Source organism: Oryzias latipes, chromosome 1 (assembly GCF_053564925.1).
Source record: "Oryzias latipes strain Hd-rR chromosome 1, Olatipes_Hd-rR_3.1".
NCBI lineage: Eukaryota > Metazoa > Chordata > Actinopteri > Beloniformes > Adrianichthyidae > Oryzias > Oryzias latipes.
Window position 1 is genome coordinate 24,525,406 of NC_136237.1, and position 20,148 is coordinate 24,545,553.

At 44.9% G+C, this 20,148-nt stretch overlaps 1 long non-coding RNA gene across 1 annotated transcript in view; it reads right to left on the minus strand.

Annotated features, from left to right (window-relative positions):
* Window positions 1-3,520: 3,520 nt before the first annotated feature.
* Window positions 3,521-20,148, minus strand: part of LOC144991005 (uncharacterized) — a 39,412-nt gene continuing 22,784 nt past the window's right edge. Inside the window, exons 3-5 of the long non-coding RNA XR_013654901.1 lie at window positions 4,555-4,583; window positions 4,120-4,371; window positions 3,521-3,688 (exon numbers count right to left, since the gene is read on the minus strand). This is a non-coding gene — a long non-coding RNA (uncharacterized LOC144991005). The remainder of the gene's footprint in view (window positions 3,689-4,119; window positions 4,372-4,554; window positions 4,584-20,148) is intronic.

Below are 20,148 nucleotides of genomic sequence, written 5' to 3' on the forward strand. Positions count from 1 at the left end.
ATGTACACAAAACAGATAGTGTTCACGAACGAATACCTATGCCTTTAAACCAACTAGTGTGAAATCTTTCATTCATTCAATCATGCAAACTATAAGTGCAAAGGTGAGCTAACACCTGTGCTCAAGTGAGTGTTTATGTTCTTCTAAAATGGATGGTGGAATGTGAAAAGAAGGAGGAGGAGCGCCCAGCCACCCCCACACCCAGACCCCCGCCGCAGCAGCAGCGGCAGCCGGAATTCCCCCAACGCCACACGGGAACAGGCAGGGAACAACCCCCCCCCCGGGCGACCAAGACCGCCACCCAGGCCAGGGCCAGCAGGACCGCCGCGAGGCCCCCAGAGCCAGAGAGCAGGGAGGCGCAGAGGGAAAGAGAGCGCCGCCCCAGCCCAGCCAGGAAAGCAGCCCCCCGCCGCGCCGGAAGAGCCCAACGCAGGGCCCCACCGGAGAGGGACGCCCACAGCCCCAGACGAGCACCCCACCACCACCCAGGAGTTCCGGGCATCCCCCCGCCCCGACCCCAGGTACGAGCCAGGACCCCCCAAGGGAGACCCGCTCCGCACTCCAGGCAGCCACCCACCCGGCCCACGGTTGGTCCAGGTAGGAGCAAGGCAGGGGCCCGCCGCCCCCGCCCAGGAGGGGGGAACCCCGGGGAAAAAAGGGCGGCCCACAAGGGGTGTTATAAATATGGCCCGACCAGGCTCGGCCATGTTGGAAGTTTGGCGGGGCCCAGCGCCCAGGGGCAAGGACCAGGACCCACCCCCCAGGGACACGAACACCCCCGGCTCAGGTGTAATATGAACCCCCCCCACCGCGCGGAGAGAGCACCGCCGGGCCCAGGGAGCCGGCACCCAAGGGACACGGCCGCCATCGCCAAGGGGCCCGCACCCCCCACCAGGGAAGGGGTAGGGGACAGATGGACCCAGGTCCCACCTTCCTTGTAAAATGTGTGTGCGTGTATGGGTGTTTGAGAGGGTGTTTGTGTGCATGTGTGTGTGTTTATGTTTGAATGTATATATTAAAGGGGGAGGGGTGTGTGTACTAAGGGGGTTGCAGTTAAAATTGGCGAGTAGGGCACTAAGGGGACATCTCCTGATTACTCACAGTGATGTCCCCTCACCCTCCACACCAAGGGGCCCTAAATGTCTAAGGTGCGGTTAAAATTGGCGGGTAGGGTGCCAGGAGGACATCTGCTGCTTGCTTGCAGTGATGTCCAAGCACCCCCCCTACCAAGGACCCTACATGTCTAAGGTGCAAATAAAACTGAAAGAGGGGGGGCCCACTCAATACGGCAACCATAGGAGGGGGCCCACTCCCAAGTAGCCCCCCCCCAAGTCGCATCGCAGGCTAGACCCCCCACCCCCTCACCCTAATATGAGGTTATATAAGGAAGGGGGTAAGTTGGGGACAGCTGGTAGACTGTCCCCCGGTGGTCAAACAGCCGTCCCCCAGCCCACCCCCAGCAAAGGGGCCAGGGCCACCCAGCCCAGGGGCCCCACCCCCGGAGGCGCCGACACCCCAGGCCCGGCACCACCCACCCCACACAGAGAGAGAGGAGCCAGAAAGCGTCGCCCCCCCCGGAGCAAGCCCAGGCCCCCACCCCCAGACGCCGGCCCTAGAAGAGCTCTGGTCAGGCCTCGACGGGACCGAGGAGGCCAACCGGCCGAGGCAACCACTGATCGCCTCAGCGGAGACCCCGACCCGTTAGCCCCCCCGACCCGTACTAATGATGGCCCCCCCCCCCCCCCAGAACGCCCCCCCACAGGACAGGGCCGACAAGCCCCCCACCCCACCCCACCCCAGACCCCGCAGCCGAAGCGGGTGACACCCAGAGCGACCGGGGGCCCCGAGAGGGTTGTCCCGTCCCGTCCCAGAGCCAGGGAAGGGCCGATCCCAGCCACAGGTGCAGATTGGCAGCCCATCCGGCGCCGCTGGGCCCCCTCCCACCCGAGCAGGGCCCCCCGCCAACCCCCCCCCAGCACAGGCAAAGGGACCACCCCCCCAAGCCAAGCCAGACCACCACCCCACCCCCCCACCACGCACCCCCACACCCAAGCCCAGAGGACCACGCAGCGCCCCAGCCCGCCCCACCCAGGCACCGGACCCGACCCCCCGACCAACGGAGCCCCCCACCGCCCCCGCCAGGCACCGGAAGCCCCGACCCCCACCCCAAACCATGGCAGAAGGGCAAGGAGCAGCGACGACCAAGCCCTCCACCCCCTAAGTCATGGAGTCAACCACAGGAGACCAGAGAGACTGAATTCTTTCAAAGTTACTTGAGCTTTGGGCTGACATTTTTTCCAAGCTGATATGATCAAACAGCAGATTTCTGTGTTGACTTATGTTTATATTTTTCTCGTTTTTCCAATTTATTAAAATAGTTTTTTTGGCAATACAAAGAGTTATGAAAATGATAGATGCTAATCCTTCTTCTATATCGATGGCACTCATGTCACCAAGCACACAAAGTGACGGTGAGGCAGTGATTGAAACCTTAAGCCAGACTGATAAATCGGCACATACCTGCTGCCAGAGAGCCTGGACAGGAGTGCAGAACCACAGTGCGTGCATGTAGCTGTCGGGTAGATTATTATCACAGTGCTCGCAAATGTCTGAGTTACTGAGACCCATCTTGAACATCCTCTGTCCAGTGTAGTAAATTCTGTGAAGAGTTTTGAGATGGATTAGCTGCAGATTTGGACTTTTTGTCAGTTTAAAGGTGTTTAGACAGAGTTCTGACCAGAAGCTTTCATCTGTGCTGATGCTCAAATCTGCATCCCATTTTTTTGTTGGAAGGGCAATATTGTTATCTAAATTACATAAAAGTTTGTATATTTTGGAGAGAGTTCTATTCATTGAAAAATTAATCAGAGTGGTAACTACATCTGGTAGCTTTAAATCGTCGTCTTTAATTTTATACTTTTTAGTAATACTTGATTTAAGTTGCTGATATTCCAAGAAGTTATTTATTCCATGTTTGTCTTGAAGTTCCTGGGGAGTTATGAATCTTCTATCAATAATTACGTGCTCTAGTTGTTTTATGCCCCCTGCTTGCCAAGCTGGGAAGTGAATCATTTTTTTGTTAATAAGGATGTCCGGGTTGTTCCAGATGGGTGTCATTTTGCACGGTTGAATTGATGATTTTGATATTTTGAGAAATTCCCACCAGGCTGTTAAAGTGGCATTTATATTAATGCTTTTGAAACAATCCTGTTTTTTAACTGTTTGGCTAATAAATGGTAGCTGTGACAGGTTGATCTTTCCACATAACGCCTGTTCCAAGTCTAACCATGAGTTGGTTTCTGGATTATTTTTTAACCATTTTAAGATATATTGTAATCTATTTGCAAGAAAGTATTTGTGGAAGTTAGGTAATTCTAATCCTCCACAGCTTTTTGCAGATTTTAAAGTTTTTAGACTAATTCTTGCAGGTTTGTTGTTCCATAGAAAGCTTGATATGGATGAGTCTAATGTTTTGAACCATTTTAATGGCGGTTGTGTGGGAATCATTGAGAAGAGATAATTAACCTTGGGTAAGATTTTTTATTTAAGTCATACAATTCAACTTTTGTCACAGAACATGACCTTATACAAATATTTTTTTATTTTTTTATGGGGGCCCATAAACCATGATGAGGCGGGCCCGCTCCTCCTCCGAGGTGGCGAGGGGCAACAGCCTCCGAACGATAACCTGACAACAGAATAAAAACATTTGATTTCAACCAATCTGCTTGTATAAAATTGTTTAAATAAGAAAATGACATTAAATTTTAAACTTTGTGCCTACACTAAGCAATTACATAAGTCAGTGTGATAGATGAAAAAACAAACGGTTTAATGATGATTACTCTAAAAAGTCTAAATTGCAAGGTGTCTGTTTTCATTTGAAATCAATTTTAAAAGATCTGTAAATATAAATTGTACTATGAAAAAAAATATATTGTGGAGAAATGCGGTGTGTTGTATGTGGAAAGGATGCACTGACGAAAAGCATTTTGATTGTGAGAAAAATTCAAAAAGTAATGAAAATGTCAAACAGTATACTGATTATGTGCATCATTCTTAAAAAGTACTTTGATTAAAGAGAAATGTCATGTTTTTGAGCAAAGACTTCAAACTCACTTTATTTTCCGAAGCCTTACGCTCTTCCTCACGCGCTCTATTACCGGCACTGTGCCAAACAAGTGGCCGCCCCTGGGCCGGCGGCCCCTGCCGCCCCTGGGCCGGCGGCCCCTGCCGCCCCTGGGCCGGCGGCCCCTGCCGCCCCTGGGCCGGCGGCCCCTGCCGCCCCTGGGCCGGCGGCCCCTGCCGCCCCTGGGCCGGCGGCCCCTGCCGCCCCTGGGCCGGCGGCCCCTGCCCGGGTTGGTTTTGCATCTGGAAATTCGGGAGACAAATGTGAAATGGTTAACGTTGAGGTAGCTACAAGGTGAGCGCTTTGTTAGCTTACATTTTATTTCACAATGGACAAAGACAATAAAAGCATATCTATCTAACAAACAAACTATAGTTTCCACACACACAAAAGCAAAAAATTGTAATAATGAAACAATATCTCACCTTTGCTCAACGATGCTGCTTCGGGTTGTCTGTTAGTTTTTGGAAAGAAAAAAAAACTGCCGTTAGGATAGTTAATTGTAACTATGGAACATAACTTCCTAGTAACAAAATTATATCCATCTTTGACAGCCGACTGCGAAATATAAGTACACTGTGTGTGATGATTCAATTTCAATTCAATTCAATTTTATTTGTATAGCCCAAAATCACAACAACAGTCGTCTTAATGTGCTTCGAAGTGAAACATGAACTCAAAAGGATCATGAATACAAAAAGTTCAATAGGAAAATACTAAAATGAACTAACAAAACAAACTAACTAAACTATACTGGCATCTCTGCCCTTAGAGCCCCCTTCGCGGTAAGGAAAAAAAACGGATTCTGCAAAAAAACCTCAGGCGTGCCGACATGAAGGAGGGATCCTACCCCAGGACGGACAGGCGATTTACCAGAACTCTTAGAGAAGAATTAACTTATCTAACACTACAACTACATATAAGGTCCAGCAGACGAGCTTCATCCATCTGTGGTTGGGAGGATAGTCAGGGGCACGAGTCGAGCCGGAGATAGGATCAACAGCCAGGTGTCAGAGCAGGAGCAGAGACGAGGTAAATGGTAAATGGCGTATACTTATATAGCGCTTTCTAACCTCTTTCGAAGGCCAAAAGCGCTTTACAGTCACAGTCCCATTCACCCATGCACACACACATTCACACACTGGTCCCACAGTCAGGGTACACGATCAGGTACAGAGCAGAGACGTGCCAGAGGCAGGATCCACAGCCAGGTGTAGGAGCGGGAGCAAACGCGAGGTACACGGTCAGGAACAGGAGCACGGAAGAGCCAATTGGAATCTGGAAGCACTCCCACTCCACAGGAGGGGAGAGAGAAAGAGGGACAATAGATGAATCGCACTGTACCAAACAGAGGCATGGAGAACTAAATGATAGAGCTGTGACGGTGTCGAATTTTTGATCACCGCGGTGATGAACCACCAGGGGGCGCGGTGTCGCGGTTAACCAAAATCACAAAATCCCCCGAAATAAATACAATTACAACGTACTATTCTTTGTTAAAAAATAACAGTAACAACTAACAACTACATATCTAACTTGTGATCTAACTATAGGTTTTGTAGATTGACTGTGTGTGTGAGCGCGGAGCGTCTTGTGTAGGAGTAGGAAGGTGCGCACAGGTGTGCAGACATCTTCTCAAAATATTATGTACAGACATCTTCTCAAAATATTATGTATTGCCCAGTAATAAGCAGACTGCAGACACTTCGTCACCTTTCCGGTAGCCGTGAAGCCTGACACCCATGAAGAACGCGGGGCAGGAGGCTCCGCCTTTGTTTATACCGACACGTAACGTTACGCAAAAAAAAATAGTTCCCAAACAAAACATGTAGTGATATTCATGGAAATCTAACACCTTGCGCTCATGTTTGGTGCTACGGAGTGAAGGAGGACAGTAACCCCCTCCCCAACACAAAATCCTCCGGCGGGCGGCCATGTCACGCACTTAGGAACGCACGCAGCTTGTAATGGAAATGAATACAATAGAAATTAATAATTACAAAGCAGTAAATTTGTCGTATTTCCTTGCGAGACGGAAACTTCTGTTGTACAATAAGGATGTGTGCTTCTGAAAGCACGCGCTTGTTTGTGTGTAAAGGGAGCCGCGTGTCACGTGCAGTGCAAAGGCAGACAGTGAGAGCGCGAGCGGTGGGAGAAAAGGAGACAACAGTCTGAAAGAAAGAAGGAAAGTCTGAACACAGGACTAGCAGAAAAACAAAATTATCAGCAAAGATGAATGCGTTTAATGTGTTTATAATAGTTCCAATCACGCACCATATGCAAAACGTAAAAAAAAAGTGCATAAAAAGAAGTGCGGTGATGCGGTTATCGTCACAGCCCTACTAAATGATAAATGATGATCAAAAATAGAGAAGAGAGGAACGGTAGAAGTAGATGAGAAGAGAGGACAAAACCCCAGTGCACCATAGCTACCCCAGCATCACCTTCTAATAGCCTTTTAAAACAAATAGTTATTGTTATCAAATTTAATTTAAACACATTAACATTAAGTTAAATAATCTCTGAATACTAACTAGTCTGATAATAAGCCTGTCCAAAGAGGAATGTTTTCAGTCTAACTTTGAATGTAGAAACTGAGTCGGCCTCTCTTACATGAGCTTGGAGCTATTCATTACAAGCAGTCCTGCATTTTGCGAGCGAACTGTTCTTATTGGAGGCTGCATTAAGGTCTAACAGGACCAGAATAGAAAGTAGTCCCTTTTCTGAGGCCAATAACAAGTCTTTAGAGACTCCAACTAGTGCAGTTTCCGTACTGTGGTGGGATCTAAACCCCAACTGAAAGTCTTCAAGGTGGATGTTGTCCTGTAGGTGGCAGTAAAGCAGCTTAACTACAACTCTTTCTAGGATTTTAGAAATAAAGGGCATGTTTGATATTGGTCTATAGTTGGCCAAGTTGCTAGGATCCAAACTGGGCTTTTTCAGAAGAGGTTTAACATATGTTTGTGCCGATGGACGATACCATCGTCCATCGTGATGGGTGAATGACATTCCGATGGAGAGACACCCATCGTGATGCCACGCCCCCGCCACGCTGCGAGTCGACACCATAAGCCGCGGTTACATGTGCAAAATATCTTGATGGGATCAATGGTCGGATTAGAATCCAACTATGTACATGGGCCCAGAACAATGTTTTCAGAATATAACAAATGTTCACATGGGTCACACTTTCGGAATAAATAAATCATTCGCACATGCGCAGTAGGGTCTGAAAAACCGGAGGCGGATATCAGTTCCGCCGAGCGGCTATATATATTCATATGTCAGCTTGGTAATATACGAGACGATCTTCTAAACGTGCTTTTAATAATGTTACAGTTATTATGAAGCGTCTGTTCGCTCATCATTTTAATTTTAATCCATGCAGTCAGTGCTTTTTCTGTTGAAGAACGAAGCCAGAAAGGTTCAGAAGCCAGGATTAGCAGTATGCTAACACGGGCTAACAACATTAGCTTTGGGTGGTGCTGCAATCTGCATCCTGGCTGCACGTAAACATGTGGAAATAACATCAGTCTTTATTTAGTCGGGACACGACTGGAAACACAAATCCATGTGATTGTTTGAACGGTTTCTATGGACTGAGCGACATTTCTGCTTTGAAGCTCACACCGCCGCTGTGTGTGTGCTGACGATCCGAGCTGTGCTCAGACACACACTTTTAGACCCGGTTCAGAGTTCGCTAGCTCGTTCCCCTAGAGCTGCGGAACGGATTGCAGTCTTAAATCTCCCACACATACCACTCATGTAACAAAGCACCCCCCCCCCCCTTCCCCTCAAACACAAAGCTGTAAATCTGCGCTCCGCCGGTCCACTTGACTAGTCAAGCGCAGGAGCGGACCACGTCTTTTCTATTTTGTTTGTTACTTTTTTTGTTAAAGTCACTTCCCTCAGTTTATACTGGATCATCGTGGATGAGTCATTAGTTGGGAAATAAAATAAATAAAGTAATAAAGTAAAATAACTAATAGCAATTATATAAGACCGAGAAATTAAAAATAGCCCCCCCACGACGATATCATCGTCCATCCCGATGGTTGACAGCAAACATCGTCAACGGCCAATTTAAGGGACATCGCCCAACCCTAGGGTCGCGCAGATGTCTTCTGTTCAGTTGCTGAATCATGGAAGATGTGCTGTTGTGGTATGCCAGCTCTATTTTGCAGTAGAGACACTGCACCTTGTTCTCTTCTTTATTAGGTGTGTAATGATCCCACACTTTAGACACTTTCTGCCGTTTATTTATAGATCTATTCTCCGCCATCGCAGCCTAACTAAATTCAAAAGGTTCTTGTGAATAAACGGTCCGTGTGACACAATCAATTCCCTGCGCCGCGCGTATAGTGCGCGTCATAGGAATTTAACGAGGCTTCGAGGCAGAGTTTTTGCGTCGAGGAATTTTTGTAATTAAGTGACTCGAGTAACTCGAGGAATCCTTTCAGCCCTACATTTATGTTCATAAATGAAGTTATGTGTAATAAAGTGAAATGGCACAGGGAAGAAGTATTGAACACATGAAGAAAAGGAGGGGTAAAAAGGTCTTTTCTACTACTTTTTTTCTACTTTGACCACAAGAGAGTGCAGACGCTTTTTTCCCTGCTCCTGCCGCTTCCTGCTTTCTTTGCTTTTTAATCATTTAATTAATAATTTTTAATTATTTTACCTCATCCACAAATCCTGGAATATCAGACTGGTCATCCTTTTTTGTGACTTCCACCTATACAAATCAATATTTTTATGTCTACAAGCCAGCGACATGTCCGGAAGAGGAAGAAAAACAAACTCCCACTGTGAACGCTGTCGGATCTACCAACAAGAAATAAAAAAACTACAAACACGGATATTTACTTTGGAAACTGAAAATGGACTTCACAAGACCCTTCCAGTAACATCGGGTGGTAAGAAGCCCACTTTTACTACAAATGTGAAGAATAACAGTGACATAGACCTGAGTGATGTTGTGTCCTTGCGAAACTTTATGCAAACTTATGTTGCCCAAGTTCTACTGTTCCAGTGATTACAGGACTCTTATCTAAAGTCTTGTACCAAGGAGTTAAACGAATAATCATCCATGTAGGTGCTGTCGATATCAAAAAAGAACAATCTGAACGTCTGAAAAAAGACTTCATGAAGTTATTTGAAGAGATCGACAAAGTAGAGGTTGAAGCATTCATCAGTGGACCTCTTCCTAACGTCGATGGGGTGTCACTCAAGTTCAGCCGTCTGTTTCAGCTGAACAATTGGCTCTCCAGAGAGTGTGCTTCCAGAGGATTCTATTACATTGAAAACTTCAATATATTCTGGAAACGAAAAGACCTATTCATGGGAAGAGGCCCACACCTGAACAGAGGTGGAGCGAGAGTTATTGAAGAACCTCCTCCACGCTCTGGGTCATAGAGGCCAAGGCCCTGAAAAGGCAGTCATGAAGGACCGAGCCAGTGTCCCAGGAACCACAGCACAACGGCGGCAACAACAACTACCACCACCGGTCAATGACTTGGATCCAGCAGCACCAGCACCACAACTACCTCCATCTAAGGACTCAGCAGCACCAGCACCACAACCACCTCAGGGCTCCAGACTAACTTTTTTCACCAGGAGCACAGTGGTCCCTAAATGAAAATTTTAGGGTCACAACCAGAAAATTTAGGGGCGCATACCGTAAATCAACATTCTAACAAAATCTACTAATGTCCACTGTATTACTAATAAATACTCTAATAATAGATGCAGAAATTACAATACGCTGTTTCAAATTCAGTGTCACATTTTAATCTGCACTTTGGAAGATGCAACAACAGGGTAAACTGACAAAAGAAGGTAAACTGTAACAGAACGGGCGATGTCCACTGGATATCAGAACAATCGATACAGATACCTGAGATCAGAGAGAGGCTCAAAAACTGATGGAAATGTATCTTGGTGACACCAAATAAGTGCAGCCAAGACGCACAATAAGCGTGTTTGAGATCACCCAGGTCGACGCAACGCTGTTCAGATCACCTGGTGTGTGACATATATTTTTGTTTTTGCTCCAACATCACCTGTCAATCATCACAAAAATATCAGGAGAAAGGCGCGGGAGCAGCAAGGCCCCAACCTACCGAACGCAGCTGGAAATTTAGTACTGAACTGACTGAAAGCTGCCCTATGACTACAAAACAATGCATTATGGGACATGTGTCCTGATGGTTTTTGTAGTTAAGTGAGAAATTGAAATAATTTAAAATACCAATTGATTAAAAATAGGCTACATCCATTACAAAACATTCAAATAAATATAAAATATATAATAACACAGATCATACTAAGGGGAAGAGGAATATTAAAACTAAATTGAACTGAACCCAATGATCCAGGCGAGCCGCTGGTTCATCTCAAACACGTCTATCCTTGCTTTTTCACCACGTGTTTTAAGTGCGTCTCGGACTAAACCGTGTTGTTGCTCGCACATGTTTAATGCTAAAGGCTCGTTAGCTGTCACGCAAGTAGGTGTGGGACATTTATTCTCCTCAGCTGACCCGACTCCCGGCGATCGGTGAGCTGCCCTAACAGCCGTGCATAACCCGTTTGGTTGGGGGGATGCGACGCCGCACGCTTAACCGTAACCTCCGGGTCTGTGCGGCCCAGAGAAAAATTCAGCACAGACTGCATGCATTTAGAAAATTACGAGCGAATAAATACGTTCTAAAAAGGAAAGTAAGGAACTCCTTAATGTGGTCCGGGGAGGGGGCTGTCAGGTGTCCTGCTTTCAAGCCCGGTCATTGTCACGCCCCCAATAGTCATTTACTCCACTGTGATTGGTTGGTTTGTCAGCTCCGCACACGACAATGAAAAGGTTTCATTCGTACAAACTGGACGGACGCATTAAAATTAAACTTTCATTTCAAGGTGTGGGCCACATAGAGCCCGCGGGGCGTGAGTTTGAGACCCCAGCTGTACACTCTGGCACTGGTACACTAGCCGCAGGTTGGAAGAACGAATCAATGGTTCGCTTGCTCATAGCTCAGACGCACATATCAGGTTGTGATGATATTTGTCTTCGTTTCATTTCCACAGATGTTTACGCGCGCTCGATTATCTCTAGGCCCCTCCCCCTACACGCATTTTAGCCACTCACAGTGGCTTTCCCTATTCCTCTCACACGCATTGGCCGCCTCACAGACGGGCATCACGCGAGAGTGTGCTCGCGTTTCATGAGTATGTGCGCGAGTGTGTGTGTCTGCCTGCGTGCGTGTGCGCTCGCGTCTCATTGATTATTTCATTGATCATTGACGTGCCGTTTCCACGTTAAATGTATAAAAAAATACAGAGGGGGGTGACAAATTTACTGGTAGCACATGTGCGACTGGATGTAAAATTCAGTCGCACACTCTCAAATTTTGGTCGCAAAATGCGACCAAATGGTCACAGTCTGGAGCCCTGTCAAGGTAACCAACGACATCCGCCTGAACACCGATGATGGCAAAGTCTCTGTCTTAATCCTGCTAGACCTGAGTGCTGCCTTTGATACTGTTGATCATGGGATCCTTTTGCATAGACTCCAAGACTGGGTTGGCATCTCTGGATCTGCCCTAAGTTGGCTCAAGTCTTATCTAGAGGACAGGAAATATTTTGTTGAAATTGGGAGTTGTGTCTCAGACTACATGGCCTAGACTTGTGGTGTGCCCCAGGGATCGATCCTGGGACCCCTTCTGTTCAACCTCTACATGCTGCCACTAGGGCAGTTAATACGCAGTAATAACATATCTTATCACAACTATGCAGATGATACTCAGATCTATGTGTCACTGACAACAGGTGAATATGGGCCGGTGGATTCACTCAGCCACTGCCTCCAACAGATCAGTGCGTGGATGCAGAATAACTTACTCCAGCTAAACTCAAACAAGACCGAAGTTATTATTTTTGGCCCACAGAAACAAAGAGAAAGTGTCAGCAGCTACCTTCATTCTCTGTTGCTTAAACCCTCAAATCAAGTCAGAAATCTAGGGGTAATCATGGACTCTGACCTAAACTTTAACAGCCATATCAAGTCAGTAACATCAGCGGCATTTTACCATCTGAAAATGTGAAGGAATTTGTTTTATTATTATCATTGCTTAAATGTATTTGGTTAAATGTATGTTTAAATGTTAACTCAGATTGACCTTTTTACCTCTTCTGAAAACAGTTGTGTGTTTGTTCATCTGCTTCTCATCCCCCACCCAGGATGAGGGGTTTACGACACACTGTCCTGAGCTGATAAGGGATACTGTTTGAAGTTAGAATCCAACCAAATGGGTCATTATACGACACCCCCTAATGAACTTTTCCTCTTTGTCTTGAAAATGTTACCTCCTTCTTGTGTTCTTAATAAAAGGTGCACAGGGAGAGGCAGACCTTTGAGAAGAGAAACGTGGTGGACCTTTTCCAACACATTTGCTCCTCTCCCTCGTGCATGAGAAACTTGATTCTTGTTGTGGTTTGTTGTTTATAATTGTGTTTTTCTTTAATGTCTAGATGCATTTATCTGACATTCTTTGGTCCATTCGAGCCGGATGACAACATATCTGCGTCCTTGGGGGAGGACCATGCCGATTGAAGTCTGTGCACAGCCCGTGAGACCAGGTCTCCGGAGGAAAGTCCGTCGTAGTGAATTCTACGCCGGCCAATCGACTGGTCTGATCCCTGGGTCCGGATTGACGTTATTCGTTAACCAGTCAGACCACAACGACAAGGCAAGTAAAGCGCTTTTTCAGGGGTTCGAGTCCCCGAAGTGGCCCAGAATTCTGAGGGACAGGTTCAAGTCCTGTTGCCTAAAACACGTGTGGGTTTGGAGTCCCGGAAAAGTCCAGAATTCTAAATAAAGGTGTAGGTTCGAGTCCTGCAGCCTAAAACGCGTAAGAGGGTTCAAGTCCCTAAAAGGCCTAGAATAACAACAAAAATAAAATAAAAAAAGTTTTTTTTTGGTGTGAATGTGTGTGCATGTGTGAAAGGAGTGAACTTGTTAGAAGCAGTGAGCAGCTGGAAACCTTGCGGTGTTAACACAAGGCTGCTTGTTGGAGTAGAACAAGATTTCATCTCATTAGGCTTTAGGTGAAAAGAACCCAGAGTCTAAAACGGGTTTTGCTCCTGGGAGGACCCTAAACGTGTGAAATTCGGTCCTGAGAGAAATTCTCTGTTGGTTCTGATCACACTCTGTGACTAACGTAAATGTAAAAAAATAGAAAAAATAGAAAAAATGGGGGAATTCAAATAAAAAAGTTGAATTACCATGAGATTAAAAATATATAGAAAGAGGTTCATCCAGGTTCAACTACATTCTTGGTAAAATGGGATAAAACTACAATTTTAAGGGGAATGTACTGAATTAGTTCAACAGTTACCAATTCAAACCAGAATAAAAACTAAAAAAGAAACAAAAAAATAGTGAAGAATTAATTTGTGCAAAACTGTGCTTAAATGAAGCAACGAAAAATAAAGAATGGCATTCAGAAAAGTAAAACTAGAGATAAATCAGATGTGAGACCCCTGCAACAGCTGGCTGCAGCAGGCTGCAGACCAAGCAGGGGCGGGATGAAAGGGGGAGAGAGCAGAAACCAGCTGATTTCTCACCTCCTCCCTACCAGGGGACAAATGCTCCTCTGTTGACGGGTTTTTACCCACCACTGACTGATTTAAATAAACCAGAAAAAGAAAAAATAATGTTAGGAGGAAAAGGGAAATGAGAATGTGACTGCAGGTGCACCCGCTGATGTTTTAAAAGAAATGCAACACAGCGCACCGAAACAAGAAAAAAAATATGGTTGTAAAAGGGAGCAAAGTTAGAACAAGGTTTTTATGTCAGCACAGAAGGAAAACCTATTTTACCAAAATCTATGTACAAATGGGCAGCAATTTTGAGTCATGGGCTTTGCCATGATTCAACAGGGGGGAGGATGAATTTATTAGAGAAATATTATACAACTTATGGATTTATTCTCTATTCAAAAAACTTTTTGTAAACAATGTGTTACATGTATGCATCATAATCCCCAAGGCAATGTTAAATTTAAGAGAGGAAGATTTTCTGAACCACCTTTTCCTTTCCATACAATCCTTATGGATTTTATTAAATTAAATAAAAGCAAAAAAAAATTGAAATATTGTTTAGTGATTATTGATGCATTTTCCAAATGGGTTGAAATTTTTCCATGTGCAACACAAGACGCTATTACAGTAGCTAAAGGTATTTGTAAAAGAATAATCCCAACTTTTGGCATACCACAAGTGATAAGAAGTGATAATGGTACACATTTTGTAAATCAAGTGATAGACAAAATGGTTCAACATCTTTGCATTGATCTAAAGAGACTTTGTAGTTATCACCCACAGAGTGCAGGATTAGTTGAGAGAACTAATGGCACTATCAAATCAAAGTTAAAGAAATGCATGGAAGAGACAAACAGACAGTGGCCTGACTGCATAGACTTAGTTCAGCTAAGCATGCGTATCACACGCACAGCAGGTCAACCTTTAACGCCTTTTGAAATGTTGTATGGACGTTCTTATAGGTTACCAGACCTTGATCCTACACAGCAACATTCTCCAGATGATGATGCAAATTTAGTGGATTATTTGAGAAAAATGTTTACCACTAAAGATGTGCAAAGGACAAATCAAGTGCCAGATTCCTTTTTATCTCCACAGGACACCTCACCAGTGCAGGTTGGTGACTGGGTGTTTGTGAAGGCCATAAAAAGAAAGTGTGGGTCCAGCCCACGGCGGGAAGGCCCATTCCAAGTCCTGCTGACTACACCAACAGCTGTAAAGATTGCTGAAAGGACGTTTTGGATCCACCTGTCACACTGCAAGAAAAAGCATCTGGGTGAGGCTAATTCCAACTGCTAGGTGGGGAAGTCTGACTACAAAGGGAGGCAGCTGTATAGAAGCTGCTTGTCTCAACGTCAGCGAAGCCGAGACATCCACCTAGTCTTAGGGAAGAAAGCACACCAGAACTCTTTTGCACTACACGGATCCTACACTGTTAGAGGACTTGAGGAGGTGATGTGCTAGTAACCTCTCCCTCCCGAAGATAGGTACATATCCACCATGGCGTGTCCAACTGGGCTAAGAAACAGTTTATTTTGTTTACTGTTCCTGCTATTCCTGACAGGAGCAACCACATGGATTCGATTCTTTTGGAATCATTATCCACCCGCAAGAAGAACCACCAGTGAGGAAAGAAACATTTCTCGACGATGGCTGAGTATTGATGAACATGATGTTTTGAATAGTCCAAAAATGAACATAACTCACCTGTATATGACAAATTCTTGGTATAGGTATGTTATGTTACTGGCTAAGGAAAAGAATAGATCGGATTGCTATGTTTGTTCTGTAATTGAAGCTTCATCCCTACATCCTAATTTGCAGGCAAAGCAATTTTCTGAGTGGAAAAGCGACTGTGTTATTGAATATCGTACCAGAGGGTATATTAGTACTGGAGCTGTCACCACTTCAAATGGTACTCTTGTAAGACGGAGTTGCAAGAGTTTGTATTAGTTTAAAAAACTGAAATTGACAAAATCATTAGCTCCATATGCTAGTGTGGAACCAGGAACTGTGTTTCCACATTGCGTAACTAAAAATGGCACAGAGTTTTTAGGAACTTTGCCGACAAAGATGTGTCATGAACTTCTTGTTCCCTTCACAGTCCAGATAATCAATGACAGAGTTTCCCATGGTTATGCAGTTCCCTGCCCCAGAGGATGTTGTGTTGGATCTAATCCAGATTTGATGCCAGGTAACAATGGTACTTATGTGGTTCATCAAATGTTTTGGTTATGTGGGCAGGCCCTCTACCTCAGTCTGCCTAGAGACTGGAGTGGGATTTGTGTTTCTGTAAAGGTCACAGGTCACACTTTCATAGTTTCTGCAGTCCATGAGCCTCACCTGAACCATAGACATAACCTTATTGATGTCAAGCCACATGATTCCATGTGGGGATCAGATGATCCTGAAGACCATGAACACTGGAATACGGGGCAAAAGGTAACTATGGCATTGTTTCCCTAGGTTGGAAATGCTAAAAACGCTCTCAGAATTGAGACCATTGATTATAGATTAGGTTTATTTTTGAACGCTACAATTAAAGCATTTAAAGGCTATAATGAAGAAATGTCAAGCATGAGACTTAAGGTTCTACAGAACAGATTGGTTTTGGACTTATTGGTTGCTCAGGCGGGATGTGTTTGTAAAATATTAAATGATACCTGTTGTACATTTATTCCTGACAACACAGATGAAGGTCACAGCATCACTGAAGCATTACATCAACTTGAAAAGGTTCAGCAGGCAATTCAGGATGACAGGAAACCCCAATCTTGGGATTTCTTCTCCTGGTTTGCTTTTGGTTCCTGGTAGCAACTTTTGTTAAAAATAGTGACACCTATTCTTATGGTACTGATCATATGTTGTGTGTTCACTATGTGCATTTTTCCTTGTATTCAATCTATGATTTCCAGAGCAGTGAATGGTGGAGTACAAAGTGTTCTTATGAGTCAAGAATACAACTTGTTATTAAAGGGAGAACAAGATGACTGTAATGATTTTGAAATTGAAATTACTTGAAAAAAAAAAAAAAAAAGAACTTCTCATCTGAGTGTAAATTGAAAGTGTTATGAAAATTAAGATGTCACAGAAAACTGAAAAGAGATGTGATATTGGATGTGAGATTTTAATATTTATCAATGATAAAAAGGAGGGAGTATGTGAAGGAATTTGTTTTATTATTATCATTGCTTAAATGTATTTGGTTAAATGTATGTTTAAATGTTAACTCAGATTGACCTTTTTACCTCTTCTGAAAACAGTTGTGTGTTTGTTCATCTGCTTCTCATCCCCCACCCAGGATGAGGGGTTTACGACACACTGTCCTGAGCTGATAAGGGATACTGTTTGAAGTTAGAATCCAACCAAATGGGTCATTATACGACACCCCCTAATGAACTTTTCCTCTTTGTCTTGAAAATGTTACCTCCTTCTTGTGTTCTTAATAAAAGGTGCACAGGGAGAGGCAGACCTTTGAGAAGAGAAACGTGGTGGACCTTTTCCAACACATTTGCTCCTCTCCCTCGTGCATGAGAAACTTGATTCTTGTTGTGGTTTGTTGTTTATAATTGTGTTTTTCTTTAATGTCTAGATGCATTTATCTGACAGAAAAACATTGCCAAAATCAAAAACATATTGTCAAAGCCAGACCTGGAGATAATTATTCATGCATTTGTCTCCAGTAGGTTAGACTACTGTAACGGCCTGCTCACCGGCCTCTCCAAACGAGCTGTAAAACAGCTTCAGTACATCCAGAATGCTGCTGCTCGAGTCCTGACCAGAACCAGGAAGTATGATCACATTAGTCCTGTGCTCAGGTCTCTGCACTGGCTCCCTGTACCTCAAAGAATAGACTTCAAAGCAGCTTTGCTTGCGTACAAGTGTCTCCATGGCCGAGCACCAAAGTACATCTCTGACATGTTAGTGCCATATGAACCATCTCGTACTCTGAGGACCTCAGGGGCCGGCCTCCTGTTGATTCCCAGAGAAAGAACTAAACAAGGGGAATCAGCGTTTCAATATTCTGCAGCTAAAATCTGGAACAGCCTCCCTGAAGTCGTAAGACAGGCCTCTTCTGTGTTCATGTTCAAATCTAGACTTAAAACATTTCTGTTTAGCCGTGTATATGACTGAAAGGTCCTATCTGCACTTTTCTTTCCTTTCCTTCCTTTATTTTTAAATCAATTTTCAATTTTTTTCTTTTCTTTTAAAGTAAATTTTACGTTGATTATTTCTATGATGTATTGTGATTTTAATGCATTTTTCTGTTTTGTGAAGCACCTTGAATTACTTTGTGTACGAATTGTGCTCTACAAATAAACTTGCCTTGCCTGGCCTGAAAGCAAAGAGCTGTCCAAAGATCTACGCAACCTTATTGTTGCAAAACGCACTGAAGGCATTGGTTACAGGCGCATTTCTAAACTTCTGAAAGTTCCAGTGAGTACCATTGGGGCCATCATCTGGAAGTGGAAAGAACACAGGATTACCATAAACCTGCCACGACCAGGTGCTCAGACAGAGGAGTCAGAACAATCATCAGAAGGGTTCTCCAACAGCCCAGGACCACTCGTGGAGAGCTTCAGAAAGACCTGTAGATTAAATCCAGAACCATGCTGGAAAAGCTGTAATCTGCATCTTGGCTGGACATAAATGTGTGGGAATAACATCAGCCTTTATTTTCTCGGGACACAACTGGAAACACAAATCCACGTGATTGTTTGACCGGTTTCTTAACACGAAGAGAGGCATTTCTGCTTTGAAAAGTTCGCACACCGCCCCAAAGCCGGCAGCCGCTAAACCCAGAGTGGCGGGACAGATCGCAGTCCATCCAAGTCTCCCACACATAACAAACACGTTTCAAAGCATCTGCCTCCCTCCCCTCAAACACACATTAATAAATGCGGCTACTCTGCTCAGAGAGAGACACGGTCCACTAGGTCCACTGGCACCCGAGCCCGAACACAGAGCTAGGGTGCAGGGTCCGGACGTCGGTGGGCACGAAGCGCTCCTCCCCCGGCATCCCCCTCGTGAGGGTGTAAGATAGCAGAGAGGCGAAGAAACAGCGGGGCGAGGGTGGAGAGGCGCTTTTCAAGGGGCCTCCGCAGAGCAGCTGGTCGGTCCCCTATGCGCTCCAAAGCTTTCTCTCAGCGAAACATCGTCTATGCATGACATAAACCAGAGCAGTAGTGACTAGAAGTAAGATCGGGCATAAACATAAAAAAAATCCAGCCCGACCCGACACTGGCCCTGGCATTAAAGCCGAACCCGGCCAGAACCCGACAAATTAACTTGCTTTGCAGGCCTGAGCCAGAAGCAAACCCAAAATTTCAATTTCTCCCATAGTATTTTTGGCAGAAAAAAAACGCAAGAAATGCGTGCGCAGAGCTGTGGGCACCCCTCATTCTGCCAGTAGCTGGACCACAGTGTATGTCAATCAACGGTGGGCTGGTGACTGGTGGGATAGAGGGGGCGGGTCTACCTGTGTGTGTGTGTGTGTGTGTGCGTTCGGTGAACGTTCTCCCTCGGAGTAAGAAGAAGCTGGCTGTGCCTTTCGGTTCGTGCAGTAACCGTTCTGACATTGAGGATTAATAAAGAGCTGTTTAACAACCGCCCGTCTAAGGAGCTTATTTGCAGCCATTACAATATATTTATTAAAAAAGTCAGCAAGAGAGAAGCCTGGCCCGACCCGACCCGAACGTAATGACTGTCCGAAATTCGGGTTGGGTCGGGTTCTGACTCGGGCTCGGGCTTAAGATCCTACCTGTAGTAGTAACACACGATCGGTATGAACCGTTTCCATGACCGATGATCGGATAAACAATCGGGATAACCCACCTGTCTCGATTGGAAAGAAATTTTAATCCGGCCGAGTCTGATCGAGGCAGACTATTCCGAACGGCATGTTTACATGACGCATTTTTCTTCAGATCAGGCATTCTTTCTGATTACTTTTGCCCATGTCAACGCGGCTAGTGTTCACTCTCCGTATCTATCGGAGCAACTTAATGGCGCAAAAATAGATAAAGAAGGAGTGGATGGGGAGGCTACTGAAGATGCTGAAGAGAGACTGAAGCATGTCAGAGATGTGGAAGACATGACAGGAATAGATAGGAATATGTTAGATGGAGTAATGGGTGGAATTTGGTAGTATGGACAGAAAGATATTTAATGAATGCATTGAAGATGAAACTGTATGCACTAAGCTTTAAGCTGAATTTCAAAGAATCAAAGGCAACTCCAAATACCTGAATCTCAGAGTCAAATCCAGTATAATGTCAAAGTACTTAAATTTGTTTTTCTTTACAACACTCTAAGCAGTAAGTATTTCTAGTCAAAAGATGAATGATCTCAGTAATTTAATTATGGCCCGCAGCAGCAGTCACTGACTGCAAGGACCATATTGTTTTCGCAGATGGAACGACAATTTT